At 30.1% G+C, this 20,386-nt stretch overlaps 1 pseudogene; it reads left to right on the forward strand.

Moving 5' to 3' along the window:
• Positions 1 to 3,438: 3,438 nt before the first annotated feature.
• Positions 3,439 to 4,245, forward strand: LOC111012434 (protein S40-1 pseudogene; annotated as a pseudogene).
• Positions 4,246 to 20,386: the final 16,141 nt, after the last annotated feature.

Raw genomic sequence — 20,386 nt, forward strand, 5'->3', positions numbered from 1 at the left:
ATTTAATAGTCTCAATTAAGATTTGTATATCAATATTATTCTTATGGTTAGATAAAATTATTTTTGTGGGTATTCATTCTTTCAATTGTGTTGAATACTTTTAATTAATTAAATGCCGGTATTTTATTGATAAGCTTGAGATTTTTTATATGATTGGTCTTTTTTTTGGTTAGGTTCATGTGTATTTTCCTATTGTATTTATTTAAATTTGGAGTTTTGATGAATGAAAATCAAATGTTTAAAGTTAAAATAGAAAAAATAAGCTGATTAGTAAAAAAAAAAAACCAAATTAAAACCATATGAATATCGAGTTCTGAGTACAGGAATAGGTGCTCAAAGGAGGTTCAGAAAATTAAAACCAAATTGTTCATTTTGATCCAACATGGGATACAAAATCTATGACAATTAATCTAAGGTGTTATTTTCTTTCTTTTTTTAGAAAGTTACTTGGTGCTTTAGTTCTTTTATTTATAATTTATTGCTTTTTTTTCCTTTCCATTTTTCCTTTACATATGTGTCGAGATTATATAATTATAAATCAATTAAAATTAAAATTATGAAGCTTCTTTGCTTTTATTCCTAATAGACACAAAAATGGCAATACAACAATAAGTTGAATCTACATCAATATTTGGTGCAATAACACTACAAATATATGGCCTAACTATGTTTGGCCAAAAATATATAAAATACATGCTCTACCATTAATTAATGCAATTTATTAGAGCATGTGGTTTAGAAAATTATATGATAGAGATGAATGCACCACAAAACTAATTTAGGTATACACATCATCAACATAAATAAAATATATAGTATACACAAACAAGGGATAAGGCACTCTCACAATATTTGGTATCTTTCGCTTTGTATTCTTCATCATGTAAAGGCACTTGTTTGGTTCAAAACTAAATTCATATTGTATTTATTTACTAACACAATAAAAATAAATCCTTCTCATTTCAAAATTTATATGGAATTATATTTGCATCTCCTATTGATTGGCCAATACTATGAATTACATAGCTAGTTGAAGTATATGCATACTAAGTAGAAAAAAAAAGTTTTAAGTATCTTGTTCTTTGTATTTTTAATTATTTTTCATTTTAGTTAATGTATTTTCAAACGTTTGCTTTGATTCATGTTCTTTTGAAACATAACAATTTTAAGTCTCCATTTTTAAAAGTTTAATATAAATTTTATACTTAATGAAAATTTTTAATACAAAGCTAGTTATGAATACATTTCAAAATAATTTATGAAGTATTTTGTCGTATTGAAATTGTGATTCGAAAAATGAGATAAAATACATAATATGGAAAAAAACAGTTATTTTAAAAAATATAGAGACCAAAATAAATGTTTCGAATGTCTAGCAAACAAAATAGACAAAAATTAAAAGAATAGAAACCAAAATGTAAATTTTAAAATTACATGGACTATAATAATATCTGAACTTTAAAATTATTAACCACCCTAAAAAAAAAACTCTAACATTGACTAATTTAGTTCAAGTAGATAATTTCTTTTATATAATTTTCTTTTTGATAATTTTTAAAATTGTATTCCCATCAAACTGTTTTATGTCTTATAAAAATATAAAATGAAAAAAAAAATTTAGTTCAGTTTCCACAATTTTTCATTTCCAAATTAATCATTTTTCCTATTTTTCCCTATACTTTTTTTTAATACAACAACATGTGAGAAGGTAGATTCAAATTCATTAACAGATAGAAGATGGATATCTTTTTTTTTTTTTTTGAAAAAAATCGAAGATAGATATCTTAATTAATTGAATGAGTTCATATTAGAATTTAAATACTATATATTTAATTATAAGTTTTCTTTTAAAATAAAGTTATAAACCAAAATATTATTTTATGATAGAAAACATAATTAATATTTAAAAGAGGGAAAAAATGATTGGGCGGGATCTCTCCTGCAAGCGAGGGATGGGGTGACGTGTGGGATAATTAGTGGCTTGTCGTATTCGAAACCATTTTTTCAGCTTCGGGACATGGTAAACCTAATTCTAAATTACTAAATAATAACTAATAATTAATAACATAAAGTTTGTGGGCCCCCACCCCGCACCGTCGACGCGGCGCATGAGCCGTCGGATGCGGCTAATTACCTTTACAGTTACGCCTTCTTCGTTTCGGGATTCCCAATCTAATCATTCGATTGTAAGCCAATGTTCCTCGGCTCGGCCCCCCTTCGGCGCGCTGACTATGGGGATTAAAATTTTAAAATAATATGTTGCTAATTAGTATTCTGTTTTGTCACGTATTTCCAGCTATTATCGGTAATTATAAAAATAAAATGGGTAGAATTTTGATCGTTAATTCACAATTTTCTACTAAAACTTAAATAATGAGTGACGGAGGTGGAGTCTCTGTGTCGCCTTCTATTTTTAAATTAAACAATTATATATTAAGGACTTGGTTCAACTTTAGATAAAATTAATTTGTTATTTAATAAACGTTTTACTTTAAAAAAACTACTGTATAAAAATATATCTCCAACGAAATTACACAACTACTTGATAGGCTTTTCTGAGGAAATCCTACACGACAAATGAAAGTAGATTTGGTTCAATTAAAATGATCAGAAAAATCAACCAACCACTAATAATTATACAGAATAATACAGTAATAAATAGAATTGAAAAAAAAAAGAGAGAAAGATTAGAAAAGACCAGGAAATTTCTTAGAGATGACATGGGTAGAAACATTAGAATTGGATAAGTACTTGCATGACAATATTCCAACACACATCGAATATAAAATAAACTTTATTTTGGAAAAAGCTTAAGATATGATGCACCCTTAAACGAAACATAAATCCCAAATTAATAACAATAATTAAGAAAGAAAAAAGAGTAAGCCATATTTTATTTTTAGCTAAGTCAACGTTGAAGCCAAACAAGCTAAGCTACCCCAACCCAACACACCAAAATCCCTCACTTCCCACGCAACCAAGCTGTTTTCCCAGCCCACTAATCCAAAATCAAACCCCAATGTCAAACACTAATATATATAAAATCTAATAATTTAACATTAAATATATGGTAGTCACTTATTAATAAAAAAACATCAGCTTAGTGTAGATCTAGAGACACAATAAAGTTTTATAAATACATCAATCGCTTTTTTCACTGTTTAATTTTGAGATGAAACCTTATGAATATTAAGATGATGATATCACAGTTCACGAAAGTTATAATTTTGAATTGACATAGTTAAGAATCTCGTTCGTCCGAAATGTGTGTCTAACTTCAAATATTCATCCGAAACACCCTCTAATGTCATAACCTCTCGAGTTTATACTTTATACCCACCTTTAAGGCCCTCTAATAAAATAAAATAAAGAAGCATAACACATAATGTCATAATCTTTGGCTTTTGGATGACGCCATTTCACAAACACATTTCCATCGAAACTCTCCCCTCTCCACCATTTTAAAGATTCTCCCTTTCCCAATGCCCCCCGGCCCCTCCTATTTTCCTATAAATTCCATTCTACTTCTCACAATTTCCTTCCATTCACAACCCACTCTTTCTTTTCTTCCCTCTCTCCATTCCCATGGCTGAAGAGTTCCACGAATCCGACATCATCTTTTCCGACCACCACCACCACCGCCGCCGCGTTATCGACTACGGCGAATTCCTCGCCGCCGCCCACCGGAAGAACTCCAAAAAGAACAACACCAACAAGAAGAAGAAGAAGAAAGATTTCGCCGCTTCTTCTCTCCCCATCCAAATCCCGGAATCCATTTTCCGCTACACCTCCGACGCGGAGGAGCTGGAGGATGAATGGGACAGCGAAGACATAGTTCCGCCGCACGTGCTAATCGGGCGGCGCGTGGCCGGAAAAATGGCCTTCTCCGTCTGCACGGGCAACGGAAGAACTCTTAAAGGAAGAGATTTAAGCCAAGTTCGAAACTCAATTCTCCGAATGACGGGATTCCTAGAAACTTGACCCCAATTCCAATAATCCAAATTAATATGATTTCATTGTAAAAATCTCGACTTGTAAAACAAAAGGGAAGCCATTTTTCTTCCTTTTTGTTTCTCTCTCTCTCTCTCTCATTTTTTTTTTTTCGAATTGAGATTAGCCATTAGGATTCAAATGTAATAGTGGGGGGAAAACAAAAAAGATTGTGATTATTTGAATGTCGTATTTTGTTTTAGAATAATTAAAGTAAATCTGGCAGACGACAGAGGAGCCATGATTAAGGTTGAAGGAAGAGTTTTGTTTGTTTAATGTTGTTTGTTTTGTCCATATTAATTAACATCGGGGTTGTGTAATTTTTCATGTGAAGAACATAAAATTAATTATGTGGAGAAATGCATGTTTACAGATTGGGTGGAGCATCTGAATATTATTGTTAATATTTTTGGCAGAATTAAAAAGATATATGATAATGTATTTTTAAAAGGTAACTGGTTTTGGACAGTCCCAACATCAACAGCTAGACTTTCACGAGGAGAGAAAGATAGACAACATGTTTCATTATTAGGTCGTCTTTTCACGCAATAAATGAAACTAGGTTCTTCTTCTTCTTTTTTAATCCTATTTCCATTTCCATCTTTTCAAAAAATTTATTCTATTTTTACAATTAATTTATTTTATGAGATGACTATGTTTATATGAGAATCCTTCGACTTTATAAATAGGCCCATTTAAATTTCAGGTGATAGTTAGGTAGCCGTAGACTGACTATAAACTTAATATTAGAGAGAAAATAGAAGAAAAAAAAGCAAAAAGGATTACAATTTCAATTATATGATAGTTTGATATTTTTGTGAGCTTACGTCGTGATGATTTATATGATATTTTAATTAATGATTCGTTATGGCAAGGATAATCTATATATATTTTGGTTGTATGGACGAATTTGAAAATATAAAATATATTATTTAACTTAAAAGTTAAGATAAAACTACAAAATTTGAGAGCCGGTGTTCATGAATTTTAATTATTTTCATCTCAAAATAAAGAGAATAATGGATAATTTAAAGAAAAGAGAACGGAACAACAACTATAAATATAAAGAAAAAGAATATATAAAATAAATTGTAAACTGATTACCATAGAAGAAAGGTTTCGTTCTATATAAAATAAAATATATTTTATTTTATTCTAGACTAATATATAGTTTGAGTAAATAATAAGAATATTTATTTATTATGTATCATTTTAATCTTTTTAACACATCATATCAAATGTCAACATAAATGTCAACATGAGTATAGGACAATTCTAGATGATATTTAGGATTGTAAAACCTAGAAGATAATATTTTAAAAACTAAAAACTTTAATTTGAATTAAAAAGAAAAAAGCAATGCCCTTCACTTTAGAAAATATGAACAAAAAAGAAATATATAAATGTTGTATTCTTAAGACGATGACTGAAACCAAACATATAATTTGATAAAGAAAGATATTATTCAAACTAAAACTTCTGAGTTCCACGAATTTGTTTATTTGGTTGCAAAATTATTTAATAGAAGAAGAAGAACAAAGAAGGAAAAATACGAGTCGTTATCTTGACATCTCATTAAAAAATAATTAAAAAAAGCTCCAATAAAAAAAATTATCTGACAACGAAGCCACGTGTACATCCGACCAGTAATATTGCTCCACGTGTAAATGAAGCTGTTGGGAAAGTACCAGACATCTGGGTAAATGACGTGGCTCACTGCACGGCTACCGACTCTGTGAAGTATACAGACTGCAAAATTCAAGGCAGATAAGATTTCTTTACTACGACGCCGTATGGGTTGATTTCAAAATTCTGAAAATGTCCTTCCATAATTTAATTTAATGGCCATTTTTCCCTTAAGTCAAGAGAACTTTTATTTAATCCTCTAAAATTCTGCATTTAGAATAGATAAGTGATACTATTTAAAATATAGGCGTAATTTAGTTACTAGAAATCAGAATAATCGAAATGAAAATTTTTAATATTATTTACTATAATTCTTTTCTGAAATTCGAACAAGAAACTTATTAGGGTGTTTACTAAAATTGTAGAATAATTTTTTTTTGTTATTTTTCTAGCTAATTGTATGTTATATTATATATATATATATATAGGGTAAAGGAGAAACTTTCTCCCTCCATTTTGCATTTCTTTTTCTTTTAGTACAGCTTTTAATTTAAATATTCTCATTATTATTTTTGGTGCAATTTTGTCATTCATATATAAATTTTCTCGTATTCTCTCCCTCTCTCTTCCACTTTCACGTAACTTCTCCCAATTTCTCTTTTCACTTATTGTTATATTTTATTATTTTTCTTTCAAAATACTTTATTTTCACCTTTACCGATTATACTTTTCTCAAATATTCATTTCTCTCTAAAAAAGACTCTCTCTTAATCCTCTTATTATATTTCTTTTTCGTTCATTCTTTCTCCACCCATCCAAATTTCTTAGCCATTCATCTCTTCCTTTATTTTTTATCTTTTAAAATTCCATTTCACTTGATTTTGCCTTTAAAATGTGAAAATATGAACAATTTTATTATCACTTTTTACTTATGAAATTTGAAGTATTTTTTCCTTCTCCCTTTGAGGCCCATAATCTATAAGTATTAATTATGAAATTTGAAATGTTTTCTCTACCTATCCTTCTCCTTCTACTTTCTACATAGTTCTCGAGGCTTCTACGTATAAGATGAATCAGTGATGGTAGAATTAATCACGTGGAAAACCCCTCATCATCTCCCGATTAAGTTTTAGGTTCTTTTTGTTAATTTATCCAGACTAACAAAAATTTATTTACCCTCATAAAATTTTATGACAGTTGTTCTAGGCGGAATTAGAACTTATCACATGGGCTTCTTGCTAGAAGCACGTGTTTGAACCCAGCTCAAATAGGTTGAGGATGAGCAAGGTCAAGCAAAGTTACTTATAATAATTGTCCCAGCGAAAGTCCAATTTTGCATCGATTTGGAAGTGTGGGTGCCACAGGTATAAACGAAGCACCAAAATAGTAAAACAATGCTTCTCAAAGCTCTCCCACCGAAGGAGTCAATTCCTTATAAAGTTACATAATCCTATTCAACCTCACTTAAGTTGGCTCGACATCATTTCTAACTAACTTAAGCTTTAGGAATGTAGGTGTAGTGTAGTTCAGTACCACAATGATGTACAAGGTTCTATTTGCATGTCATTGTTTAAACTGATTGGGAGTATACTTCACCTTAAACACATGGAGTGACAAAACACAAAATTTTAAACGCTGATAAATGAAATAATATATAACAAAATTAAATTGGTCTCTTAATTTTAGATTATCTTCTTAGTGTGTGGTTGTGTTACATATCATCATATGAATTTTTAATTATTATTTGTCTTGGTTGTTCAATATCTAGAGGAAATGACAACACAATTTTTCATGTATTATCATCTCAACCTTACCTCGTATTAATTGTCCTCTTAATTTATATTCCAAAGGAGGAAAAAGAAGTTTAGGTGTACAAATCAATTAAAAAATATATATTTTGGTAGACTAATGAATGCAAATGAATCTCAAATATAGATTAAAGAAACAATTCTTACACTCTTTTGGATATAAAAAGGGAAAAGTGGCCAAAATCTTAGAAAACAAGTTGAAAAAAAAAGAGAGCATTGAGGATAGAAGAGGAAATATGAATCCTTTGATTAATCACCGCTTCATTTTATATCTTCTTGTGTTAATGGTGGTGATGAGTAAGTCATCCTCGGCAAGCTCAAAAGTTATGCAGCCACTAAGTCGATGGGAGGTGCTGATATATAATCAATTGGGTCAAGGCAAAACGTTATCGGTCCATTGCAAATCAAAGGATGATGATTTAGGTGACCATCTCTTACAAGCGGGTGAGACTTTCTCTTGGAAATTTAGAGAAAACATATTTCCAAGCACTCTTTTTTGGTGTTCTTTAAGAACCTCAACAAACAAATATGTGAAAATGGAAGTGTTCTGGCCAGAGAAACGACATACTTGGCTTATCCACCGATGCGGCCCTTATCATATTTGCATTTGGGTAGCGAAAGATGATGGCATTTACTTGATGAATTTGGGTAATTCGGGTATAAAGTTAGAAGAGTTTGTGCGTAATTGGGAAAATTAGTAAAGATTTAAGAGATGGAGTTTGTGCTTGTCCGATGATTGCTATTGTAGGGCTTCGTAGATACCTATAGTCATTGGGAATATATTTCTTTCTAATAAGTTGAAATAAATTAATACACATGGTGTAATTTCAACATGTTCTCCTTTTATAAATATTAATAAATATTCTTAATCGAAATTTGAGAATACTTTTTAAGAGTATTATTTTAAATTAAGTACTCCTAAATGTTTTTTAAGTTTTAACTTTTGCAAGTCATTTCTTAAACTTTTTGGGAGTCCACTCCACCCTCATAATCCTACCAGATTATGGGGTATATCTATTAATACACCAATTTTAAATGATGATAAATGAAATGTGTAATCAAATAAAATTGGTCTCTCTTCATTTTAGATTATCTTTCTTAGCGAGTGGTTGTGTTCCATATCATTTAATTTTTTACTATTTATTGCCTTCATAGTTCAATGCATAAGGAGAAATGATTTTCATGTATTATCATCCCAACCCTACCATGTATAAATTGTCCTCATAATTCCTATTCCAAAAAGAGAAAAAAAAACAATTTTGGTAGATTAATGAATGCAAACGAATCTCAAAATATAGAATTAAAAAAAATAATTCCTATTTGGTTATAAAAGGGGAAAAGTGGCCAAACTTTTAGAAAACCAGTTGAAAAAGAAAAGCATTCTAAATAGAAGAACAATGAATCATTTAGTAAACTATCACTTCATTTTATACCTTCTGATAATGGTGATGTGGCAAGCTCAAAAGTTATGGAGCCATTCAGTTGATGGAAGGTGGATGGTTTATAATGTATTGAGTTCACGCAAAACTTTATTGGTCCATTGCAAATCAAAGGATGATGATCTAAGTGACCAGTTGCTACGAGAGGGTGGGAAGTTCTCTTGCGAATTCAGAGAAAACTTCTTTTCAACCACTCTCTTTTGGTGTAATTTAAGAACCTCAACAAATAAACATGTGACAATAGAAGTATTCTGGCTAGAGAAACGACACGATTGGCTTGCGTACAGATGCGGCTATGAACATACTTGTATTTGGATGACCCAAGATGATGGCATTTACTTAGTGAATTTGCTTATGAATTCAAAAGAGTTTGTGCGTAATTGGGAAAATTAGTAAAAGATTTAGATAAAATTTGTGTTTGCTCGATGGTTGTTATTGTAGCGGGAATATATTTCTTTCAAATAAACTGAAATAAATAAATCAAAGCATATATGATGTAATTTCAACCCATTCTCCCTTTTATAAATATTTTAAATCGAAATTTAAGAATATTTTTCGATTTAAAATATTTTTCAAGTGTATTATTTTAAAATTAAGTACTCCTAAATATAATCTGTCGCAACGTCATCGCGACGCGGAGCGGCCGACATCATCCCCTGAAGGGTCTCTTTCGAGATTAGGATTTGGAGTCGCCACCAATCATCTACGAGGTGTGATTGGTCACCTATTTTAAAAACTTGGGTCTACGAAAAACAGATTTTGGTTTTGGAGTCGGTTGAGCGTAGGGAAGGTGTTAGCACCCTACGACACCCGTTCGAAAACGGTACCATATTTTGTAAAAAATTATCCTATTATACTTTGCTCCAAAAAGAAAAATACTTGTTTGATTTTAAATGTCTCAAATTTATTGGTTCATATTTTACGATAAAATATGCACCAACAAGCATGAGTGGCGCAAAGACCATTAGAAAAACAAATTATCACCTCGAGAATATTGGAAAGATCCAATTTCTGTCATTGGGATTTTCGAAAGTTTTTTTTTATATTAAAAAAAACATTTTATCTAAAATAGTTGTTTGGTAAAATAATGATATAAAAAAACATTAATTTAAGCAAGCAAAGACTCAAACCAAAGACATGTGAATTACTCCTAAGTAACCTACCACTATGCCAACACTATATGATACAACTTAGTATTAATTCTTATCATACAAATCTTTATTTAAAAAAAATGTTTAAAAATAATAATAATAATAAAAAAATAAATTTATTTTATTTAAAAAAACATTTAAAACAAACTTGTTTTTAAAATTTAAATAATCAAATCATATTTAAAACAAATTTATTTTAAAAATAATCAAATCATATTTCTTATTTTAAAAATTATCAAATCATATTTAGACAAATTTATTTTAAAATATATATATATATATATATATATATATATCAAATTTAAAACAAGCTTATTTAAAACAAATATAAAAAAAATCAAATCATTTCTAAAACAACATTTTTCTATACCACGTACTGCAGTGAGGAAATTCTGGATGTGCCCGCGGGTCTGAAACCGTGAAAGAGCACTCGAGGTCAGATTCAGGTGGTCGGTGATCCGTGCGTCGATTGTTGAACTTTGCGCCAGATTACTGTGGTGCAGGTTGTCTGAACTTGTGATCACCGGGGACTTGTGTAGTCTGTGTATCGTCGGGGTTGCCGGCCTGGGTGAAGAGGAAGAGAAGGTGATGGTAGAGAGAAAGAAGGAAGTGAATTCTTCTCTATATGGGTTCTGTCCGTCTTTCCTCCCCACTGCAGCTCTCCTTAAAGACACCTAAAACTAACAATAAAAAAGAAAAAGGGGAAGAGAAGAGAGAAAAAGAGGGAGGAGAAGAAGGGGAGGGGATACACGTATGAAGGAAAAATCAAAGGGGAGAACTGTTTTTTTTTTTTATCTTAAAATCAATTTAAAAAAAACCAATTATTTTCAAATAAAATCTAATTTTAAAACTTAATTTGATTTAATTAAAACTTTACATTAAATTTTATAATAAAGTAAATTATGTTATTTTAAACTAAATCAATAAACATAAAAAAAATTAAAAAAAAAATAAATAAATTAGTAATAAATTAAAAAAAAAAAACGAAAGCGAGCCGGACCAAATATGGTGTCTACATGATCAATAGTTGCTCATGTTCTTGTTCTGGTTCTTGTTTAGTAATTGAGTTTGTTTTGTTATAATTTTAATGGTTTTATTTCTAGGGACAGAAGGGAGAATAATCATAGACATGAAGGTAAATATCACAAAATTTGCATTATTTTTATAAGTCAACAAAAGAGAGAAAAGAGACTTAAATATAGCATAAATGATATATTATTCTCATATTTTTAATATAATATTCTTAAAAGAAATAACAAAACTCAATTACTAATGATACTCAACAAAAAATTACGAGAGGGATCAGGTACCTATTACTGGAACAATATTATCATCAAAAGAAAAAAAAATCATCAAAGAAAAATTGATCATTTTCTTAATTTGAGGTTGTTATCTTCCAAACGTGTGGTTAAGCAATTAAAAGTTATCAATTACCTGATTGTTCAATGGATAAGGAAATTTGATAACAAAATGAAAATATGAACATAATCTAATTGGTTAAAGGTACCTATCTCCGATCAATAGGTCGTGAGTTTGAATCTCTACCTCTACATGTTGTACTAAAAGAGAAAAGTTTATAACAAGACTTTTCTTATATATGTAGATCGATATCATGAAAGTTGGTAACAATTTAGTCTCTAAATTTTAGTATGTGATAATTCAATCATTGTAGTTTAGAATTTATGTAACAATTTAGTCGCTATTGTAAATTTTTTTTTTTGTTAAGTTTCTTATATACGTAGATCGATAAACCTATGGAGAACAAAATGTGTTTATAAATTACAAAAATTAAATTGTTGTATGATAATAATAGACATCTAATTTTGATGAGATTTTTTATGGCAAAGACTAAATTGTTACAAATTTTAAATTATATTGACTAAATTATTACACACTAAAGTTTTGAGACTAAATATTTACCAATTTGAAAGTATATGGACTAAATCATTACAAACTATAGTTTAGAGACTAAATCGTTATTTTAGCAAAAAATGCGAGGATCAAATGCATTTTTTTAGAACGTAAGTGTTATTCAAAAGGAAGAGAGGAAGTTTAGGTATATAAAAAATAAATTCAAACTCATTCTTTTAGTGGATTAATGAATCTAAAAAATAATAGATTTGAAGAAATTCTAACACTAAATTGGATGAGAAATTGATCCATTTGATCTAAAAAAGTTTAGGTTTCTGTCAAATGACCCAACTATAAAAAAAACTTACTATTCATTCATATTGCAAACGTGAAATTGGAAGGAAACCCTCAAAAAATCTTTGCATTTAAAAAGGGTCGAGTGCTCCTACCCGAGACGCGTTCGTTGACAAAACCGCCGTAGGAATGGAGACCTTTCCCTCGGAGGGGCTGGAGTGGGTAAAACAGTACTCATTATGGAATTGATCAACAACATTGCCAAAGCTGCGCTGGGCGATGGTTCACACAGATTGACAAATCTACCCTTAAATCCTGGGATGACATCGCCAATGCTTTTTTGAAACAATAGAAAATTTTAACACCCGAATTATCTGCCATTGTTTGATTAGCCTCAAGAAACTGTAAAACATTCTTTCTGGTGCTCCTACGGGATATTAAAGCAAGCAACCTTTCGCTCCCGGCGCTCACCTTTTTTGTCTGGGTGGAGGCGGCCAAAAGAGAAGGGGCCTATGTATTTGCATGACCCCTGTAGATTTTACTCTATCTACACTCAAAATCGATTCGACCGGTTGCTCGGCTGCTTTTCCTTTCTCCTTATCCTTGGGGTCCGCTGGGGCTTCTTTCATCGACTCATCTCAATCTTTAAGGAAGAGATCGACGATCCCAAAATTACAGATATTCTAAGATCTTTTCGATTTTCCTCGAGACTAAAGATTTTCTAGGAGATTTTTGTTGCCATATTTTGTCTAACATTTTGAATCTTCGAGTTTAATTAAATTATCTTAATCCTAACATTTTTATAAGTAAAACGATTCGATTTGTTTTCTTCAATTGATAGATTTGAGGATTTACTTTTCTGTTGAGAGATTTTCAGGGATTGTTTGATTTGAGGATTTTGTACGAAACCCGCTCGAGTTCGTTCGATTCACGCCTGAGTTCAATTTAGTGGGAGAGCTTGCGAGATTGCGAGAGAAAGAGAGTGAGATGGAAAGAGATGGAGAGAAGGGAGGGCGGCTGGTGTCTTGGTGAGAGGGAGGAACCGTTTGAGAAATCCCTTCGAATTCAGGGAATAAGAGAAAATAAAGCCCTAAATAGTTACATTTAAAATGAAAATCCCTCCTTGCAATTCCACGCACAATCAAGGAATAAGGAAATGAAAATCCCTTCGTATTTCACGCACAATCAGGGAATAAGAGAAAAAAAAAACCCCTAAAATAGTTACATTTCAAATGAGGGGTGTGATAGTAAATTTACATTCTTTTATTTTTTTTAAATAATCACATGGGTTAGAAAAGTGAATTTTCCAATTACAGGTCATTTGAGTAAAACCTAAACTTTTTTAGGTTAAGTTGGTCAATTTCCCAAATTAGATCGAGAAAATTTGTCAAAACTTGAAAATTAAAGTATTAACAAGGGAAGAAACAAATCCTTTCGATAAGTTAAACTCAAACATCATCTTTGACTAACTTGAGTTTTAGAGTGTACGTGGCCAAACATTTTACCGATCGTCGCTTAAGCTAATCAGGAGTCCACTTTGGCTCAGACGCTGACTGATCGGCACCTCATCGAAAATCCCATATAAACAGCATATATGTCTATTAACACCCGACAAAATGAAACGTAATTAAAGAAAATGAGTTTCTTTTCATTTTAGATTATCTTCTTAATGTGTGGTGGTGTAATGGGTTCCATATCATCTGAATTTTTAATTATTAATCGTCGTCTTAGTTGTTCAATGCACAATGGGAAATGACAACACAAGAACTTTCATGCGTTGTCATCCCAACCTTAAATGGTCCTCATAATTTCAATTCTAAAGGAGGGTAAGAAGTTTAGAAATACAAATAAATTTTAAAAAATATATATTTTGGTAGATTAATGAATGCAAATAAATCTCAAATATAGATTTAAAATTTCCTGCACTCATTGGATATAAAAAGGGGGAAAAGTGGCTAAACTCATAGAAACAAGAAGAGAATAGAGAAAGTATTTAGAATAGAGGAAGAATGAATTCTTCGATAGTTTATCGCTTCATTTTATATCTTCTTGTGTTAATGGTGATGACGAGTAACCCATCTTCGGCAAGCTCAAAAGCTATGGAGCCATTCAGTCGATAGAAGGTGATGATTTATAACATATTGAGTCCAGGTAAAACTTTATCTGTCCATTGCAAATCGAAAAATGACGATTTAGGTAACCAATTGCTATGAAAGGATGAGAATTTCTCTTGGAAATTTAGAGAAAACTTCTTTGGAACCACTCTTTTTGGTGCACTTTAAAATCCTCAACAAACAAATATGTAACAATGGACGTGCTCTGACCAGAGAAACGACACAATTGGCTTGCTGACAGATGTGGCGATCAAAATACTTGCATTTGGGTTGCCAAAGACGATGGCATTTACTTGATGAATATGAATACAAATTCATTAGAGTTCGTGCGTAAGTGGGAAAATTAGTCCAGATTTAGAACATGGGTTTAATTTGTGTTTGCGTGATGATTGTTATTGGTTTGTCTTCATAGATATCTATAGTCGTTGAAAATGTATTTCTTTCTTGTAATTTGAAATAAATTGATACACATGATGTAATTTCAAGAGAATAGCTATTATTTTAAAATGAGGTACTCCTCTGGGACCATTTGATCATACCGGGTTTTTCTTATATCTTGTATTCCATTTTATTAAGAAATCTAAGTATTTAATAATTATTATGAGCTCGTTTGGTAATATTTTCGCTTCGTGTTTCTATTTCTTCATTTTTAATAAAAAGAAATAGAATTGTATAACCCAACACCCATGAATTCAAGGATGATCAAATAATATTTATATTTATGTATTGTAACAAATTGGAAACCGAAATAAAAAGCAAGAAACTTGATTTGATTGTTACCGAAATTTCTATACAATTTTGAGAATGTTTTCAAAAAATAAGGAACAATAAACAAATTTAGTTGCAAAATGCTTAAGCTTCTTAATAAAGTTTGGAAACGAAAACAACAAACGGGAACGTTACGAACGGTCCTATGTTTCTTGTTTCTCATTTTTTAAAAACATTCTCAAACTTATATAGAAATTTCAGAAACAAAAAATAATTAAGGATCCTTTGGTAATGTTGTCATTTCTTGTTCTTGTTCTTGTTTCCTTATTTTTAATAAAGAAAAACAGAATTACATATATAGCTCCAACACTCACGAATTCAATGATGATCAAATAATATTTGTATTTATATTTTGTAACAAGTAGGAAACGGAAGTAAGAAACTTGTTTTGATTGTTTCGAAAATTTTTGAACAATTTTAAGAATATTTCCAAAAATGAAAAACAATAAAAATAATTAGTTGGAAAATATTTGAGATTCTTAATAAAATTGAAAACGAGAAATAAGAAACGAGAATCTTATCAGGCGGGTCCTAAGTTTTTTGTTTTTTTATTCTGGTTTCCAATCTGTAACAACATAAATAAAAATATTATTTTATCAATTCTTGAATCAATGGGTGTTAGCTAGGTGCATGCAATTCTATTTTTCTTTTTTTTTATTAAAATAGAGGAACTATAAATAAGAAACTGAAATATTAACCAAATATTAACAAACATGCTTTAAAGGATCAAATTCGTGTTCTTAAAAGAAGAATAAAACTAAATGAGGTTTCTTTTCCCCAGTGCTAATGCTTTTCAATACTACTGTAAAATTATATTTTTAGGGGCACAGAGGATAACACAATCGATCATAGATATAAAGGTAAATCTATTTTGCATTAGCTTATTATTGAACAAAAAGAAAAATAACGGACTTGAAAATAGCTTAAATGATATATTATTTCTAGATTTTTAATATAATATTCTCAAAAGAAATAAAAACAACCGACTAATTTTCAATAACAAATTAATAAACTTAGCTCAATTGATATATGTCTCCGACCTTGAGGTCATAAGTTCTAATCCTCTCATCCCACTCATTTGACTCAACACTTGGTCGAGAATCTCCATCTCGACTCAATACCTCGTTGAGAATCTTGAGTCAACAATGAGTATATCGATTAATATACAAATGTCAAATTCTAATAAATGTAATGTAATAAAAGCAAATTGGTTTCTTTCAATTTTAGATCATCTTCTTAACGTGTGGTTGTTTTCCATATCCTTTGAATTTTTAATTATTAATTGCCTTTGTTTTGTTCAATGCAGAAGGGGAAATGACAACAAGAATTTTCATGAATTGTCATCCAACTCTACCTTGTATATATTGTCCTCATAATTTCTATTCTAAAGGAGGGTAAGAAGTTTAGGTATACAAAGATTATTTTGGTAGATTAATGGAGATGCAAATGAATCTCAAATATAGATATATTTAAAGAAATTCCTACACTTGGTGGATATAAAAACTGGAAACGTGGCCGAACTCTTAGAAACAAAGTGAAAAAAGAACACGTTTAGAACATAGAAGAATGAATCATTTGGTAAACTATTGCTTCATTTTATATCTTCTTATTATAATTGTGATGGTGAGTAAGTCTTCCTCAGCAAGTTCAAAAGCAATGGTGCCCTTCAGTCCATGGAAGGTGGTGATTTATAATCAATTGAGTCCGGGCTTTAGTTTATCCCTCCATTGCAAATCGAAGGATGATGATCTAGGTGACCGTTTGCTACAAGTGGGTGAGAAATTCTCTTGGCAATTTAAAGAAAATTTATTTTCAACCACTCTTTTTTGGTGTACTTTCAGAACCTCGACAAATAAATATGTGACAATGGAAGTGTTCTGGCCAGAGAAACGAGGACATAATTGACTTGCTTACCGATGCAACTATGAGACTTGCATTTGGGTTGCAGAAGATAATGGCATTTACTTGGTGAATATTTCTAAAAATACAAGGGAATTTGTGCGTAAGTGGGAAAAATAATTAGTCAGATATGAGGTTTCTGCTTGTCCAATTAATGATTATCATAGTAGGACTTCATAGATATGTATAGTTATTGGAAACATATATATTTCTTTTCAATAATTTGAAATAAATTAATAATACACATGATGCAATTTCAACCCTTCTCCCTTTAGTAATAATAATATTTTTAATCGGAATTTGAGAATACTTTTTAAAAGTGTTATTATTTTGAATCGAATACTCTGTTTGTTCTTGAAAGAAAAATAAAACTAATTAATTAACTTCTTTTGGTATAACAATTTGGAGATACAAAAGATTGAATTTTCGATCATAAAAGAAGAAAATTATATGTCAATTACTGCTAAGTTATGTTTATATTTACTAACTAATTAAGTTTTTTTTTTTTTTTTTTAAATTCTAACTCTACATGTTAACGTTTTTAGTATTGTAAAAATATATTACAAGGGACAAAAAGGATAATAATCTTAGACATAAGGTAAAATATATAACAAATTCTGCATTAGTATATAATCAACCAAACAAAACCAACGGTCTTGATTCTTGAATACAGTTTAACTCTCTGATTTGGCGTCAAGAAACATTTGAAATCCGAGATATGATTTGAAATTTTTTATCTTGTTTAAAATGAGAATAATTTGAAATAAACTAAATTATATTTCTTTGTTGGGATGTTCGTTAGAAATGAAAAGCTAATTCGAGCTTTTAATCTAAATTATTTAATTAGAAATTAAAATATGACAAGTAATTTACTTTATAATTCTATTAAACAAAATCCAATCATTTTGATCTAAATATTTTTTTTACGTAAAAATAGGATTTGAAGTCTTAGGTAACAAACGGTTTGAAATAAATTACTTGAAACCTGATTTTTAATACAATATTCTTTAAAAAATAATAAAAACTCAATTTATCGGTGATATTCAATAACAAATTACAAAGGTCGGCGTATCTATTAGTGGAACAATCTTATCATAAAAAAAAATAGTAATAATAAAAATATGATTAAAAAAATGGACTTACTTGATTTGATTTGAGGTTGTTATATTCCTATGATTAAACTATTAAAAAAAAAATATTTAAATGCTGATCCGTGAAAACCTATAAAGAAAAAAAACAAGAAAAGAAATTTTATTTTAATAAAAAAATGAGTTGTCAAATTTTGATGACTGAGCATAAAGATAGATATTCATGGCCTTGAGTATTTTTCATTAAAAATTATCAATTAATTACTTTGTATTGTTCAATGCATATTGTCAAAATGTTAAATAAATAAATATTACAACATGCGGCAGTGGAGATTCGAACTGATAACTTTTTTGTCGAACACATATGTCTTCATCAATTGGTGTATATTCATGTTGATAATGAACAAAGAAAGTTGACGACAAGACTTTATTATAATTAGCTCTATTTGTCATTAATTTTATTTAAGGGTAGGAAGAACTTTATTATGATTTGAATTTCAAGCTAGAACCAAAACTTGATTTGACACTAGTTAACAAATATTGTTTGTATTTGTGATTAAGATAATTATTAGATAGCTGCATTATTTCCTCCAACAAACTCTACACTGACCTGGAAACACAAATGCATGTCACTAGCGTAAAATTTGCTAGCCATCGGGTACAAAGTGTCGAGATGGAAGGGCAATGTTTCTCCCAAAGATCCCATTCTTTATAAAGGTATATGTAATCGTATGCGACCTCACTAAACTTATCTCAATATCGATCATCTTGTACTAATTTAAGTTTTAGTGTATGTATATAGTTGAGCCTCACATGGATGCAAAGTTTTATTTACATGTTGTCACACCTAGACTAATCGGGAGTGCACCTCAACTCAAACATTGACTCATCACCTCGTCGTTGGTCAACAACAGGTATGTATATATGTTAATACACCAATGTTAAATGCTGATAAATGAAATGTAATAAAAGCAAATTGGGTTTTTTTTTATTTTTTATTTTAGATTATCTTCTTAACGTGGGTTGTTTTCCATATTATAAGAATTTTTAATTATTAGTTGCCTTGGTTGTTCAATGCACAAGGGGAAATGACAACAAGACTTTTCATGTATTTTCATCCCAACCCTACCTTGTATATCCTCATAATTTCTATTCTAAAGGAAGAAGTATAGGTGTAAAATCAATCCAAAATCTCAAATATAAATTTAAAGGAATTCCTACACTCGTTGGATATAAAAAGAGGAAAATGAAATCATTTAGAATAGAAGAAGAATGAATCGTTTGGTAAACTACCGCTTCATTTTATATCTTCTTGTTACAACGGTGATAATGAGTAAGCCATCTTGGGCAAGCTCAAAAGTAATGGCGCCCTTAAGTCCATGGAGGGTGGTGATTTATAATCAATTGAGCCCGGGCTTTACTTTATCCCTCCATTGCAAATCAAAGGATAACGATCTAGGTGACCATTTGCTACAAGTGGGTGAGAATTTCAATTGGAAATTTAAAGAAAACTTAATTTCAACTACCCTTTTCTGGTGTACCTTCAGAAACTCAGCAAACAAATATGTTGCAATGGAAGTGTTCTGGCCAGAGAAACGAGGACACACTTGGCTTGCTTCCAGATGCAACAATGAGATGTGCATTTGGATGGCAGAAGATGATGGCATTTACATACTAAATATTCCTAAAGATTCAAAGGAATTAGTGCGTAAATGGGAAAATTAGTCAAGATTTAGAACATAAGGTTCGTGCTTGCCCGATGATTGTTATAGTAGGACTTCATAGATATCTATAGTTATCGGGAATATATTTCTTTCTAGTAGTTTGAAATAAATTAATACACATGTTGTAATTTTAACGCTTCTCCCTTTAATAATATTGATATTTTTAGTTCGGAATTTGAGAATACTTTTTAAGTGTTATATTTTTAAAACTAAAGTACTCTTATTAGATTGTTAACGGTTTTTAATACTGTAAAAGTATAATTCGAGGGACAGAAAAGGATAATATATAATCATATGTATCAGTGTAAAAGTAACAAATTCTGCACTAGTATATAAGTAAAACAAAAGAAAAATAATGGTCTTGAGTACAGATTAAATGATTTTATTCTTATGTTTTTCATATAATATTCTTAAAAGAAATAATAAAAACACAACTATCATGGTATCGTCAAAACGAGTACAACTCAATGGTATTTAGCATATATCTCCAATCAAGAAGACGTTGTGAGTTCGATCCCCACCTCCACATATTGTACTAAAAAAATAATGGAATATCTATTAATGGAACATTATTTAGATGCCGACAATGAGCACCTATTGAAAGTAAAAATTGAATAGAAGGTAAAAATTGTAA

The sequence above is a fragment of the Momordica charantia genome (genome assembly GCF_013281855.1).
Source record: "Momordica charantia cultivar OHB3-1 chromosome 1 unlocalized genomic scaffold, Mcharantia_2.0 BLBB01000001.1, whole genome shotgun sequence".
NCBI lineage: Eukaryota > Viridiplantae > Streptophyta > Magnoliopsida > Cucurbitales > Cucurbitaceae > Momordica > Momordica charantia.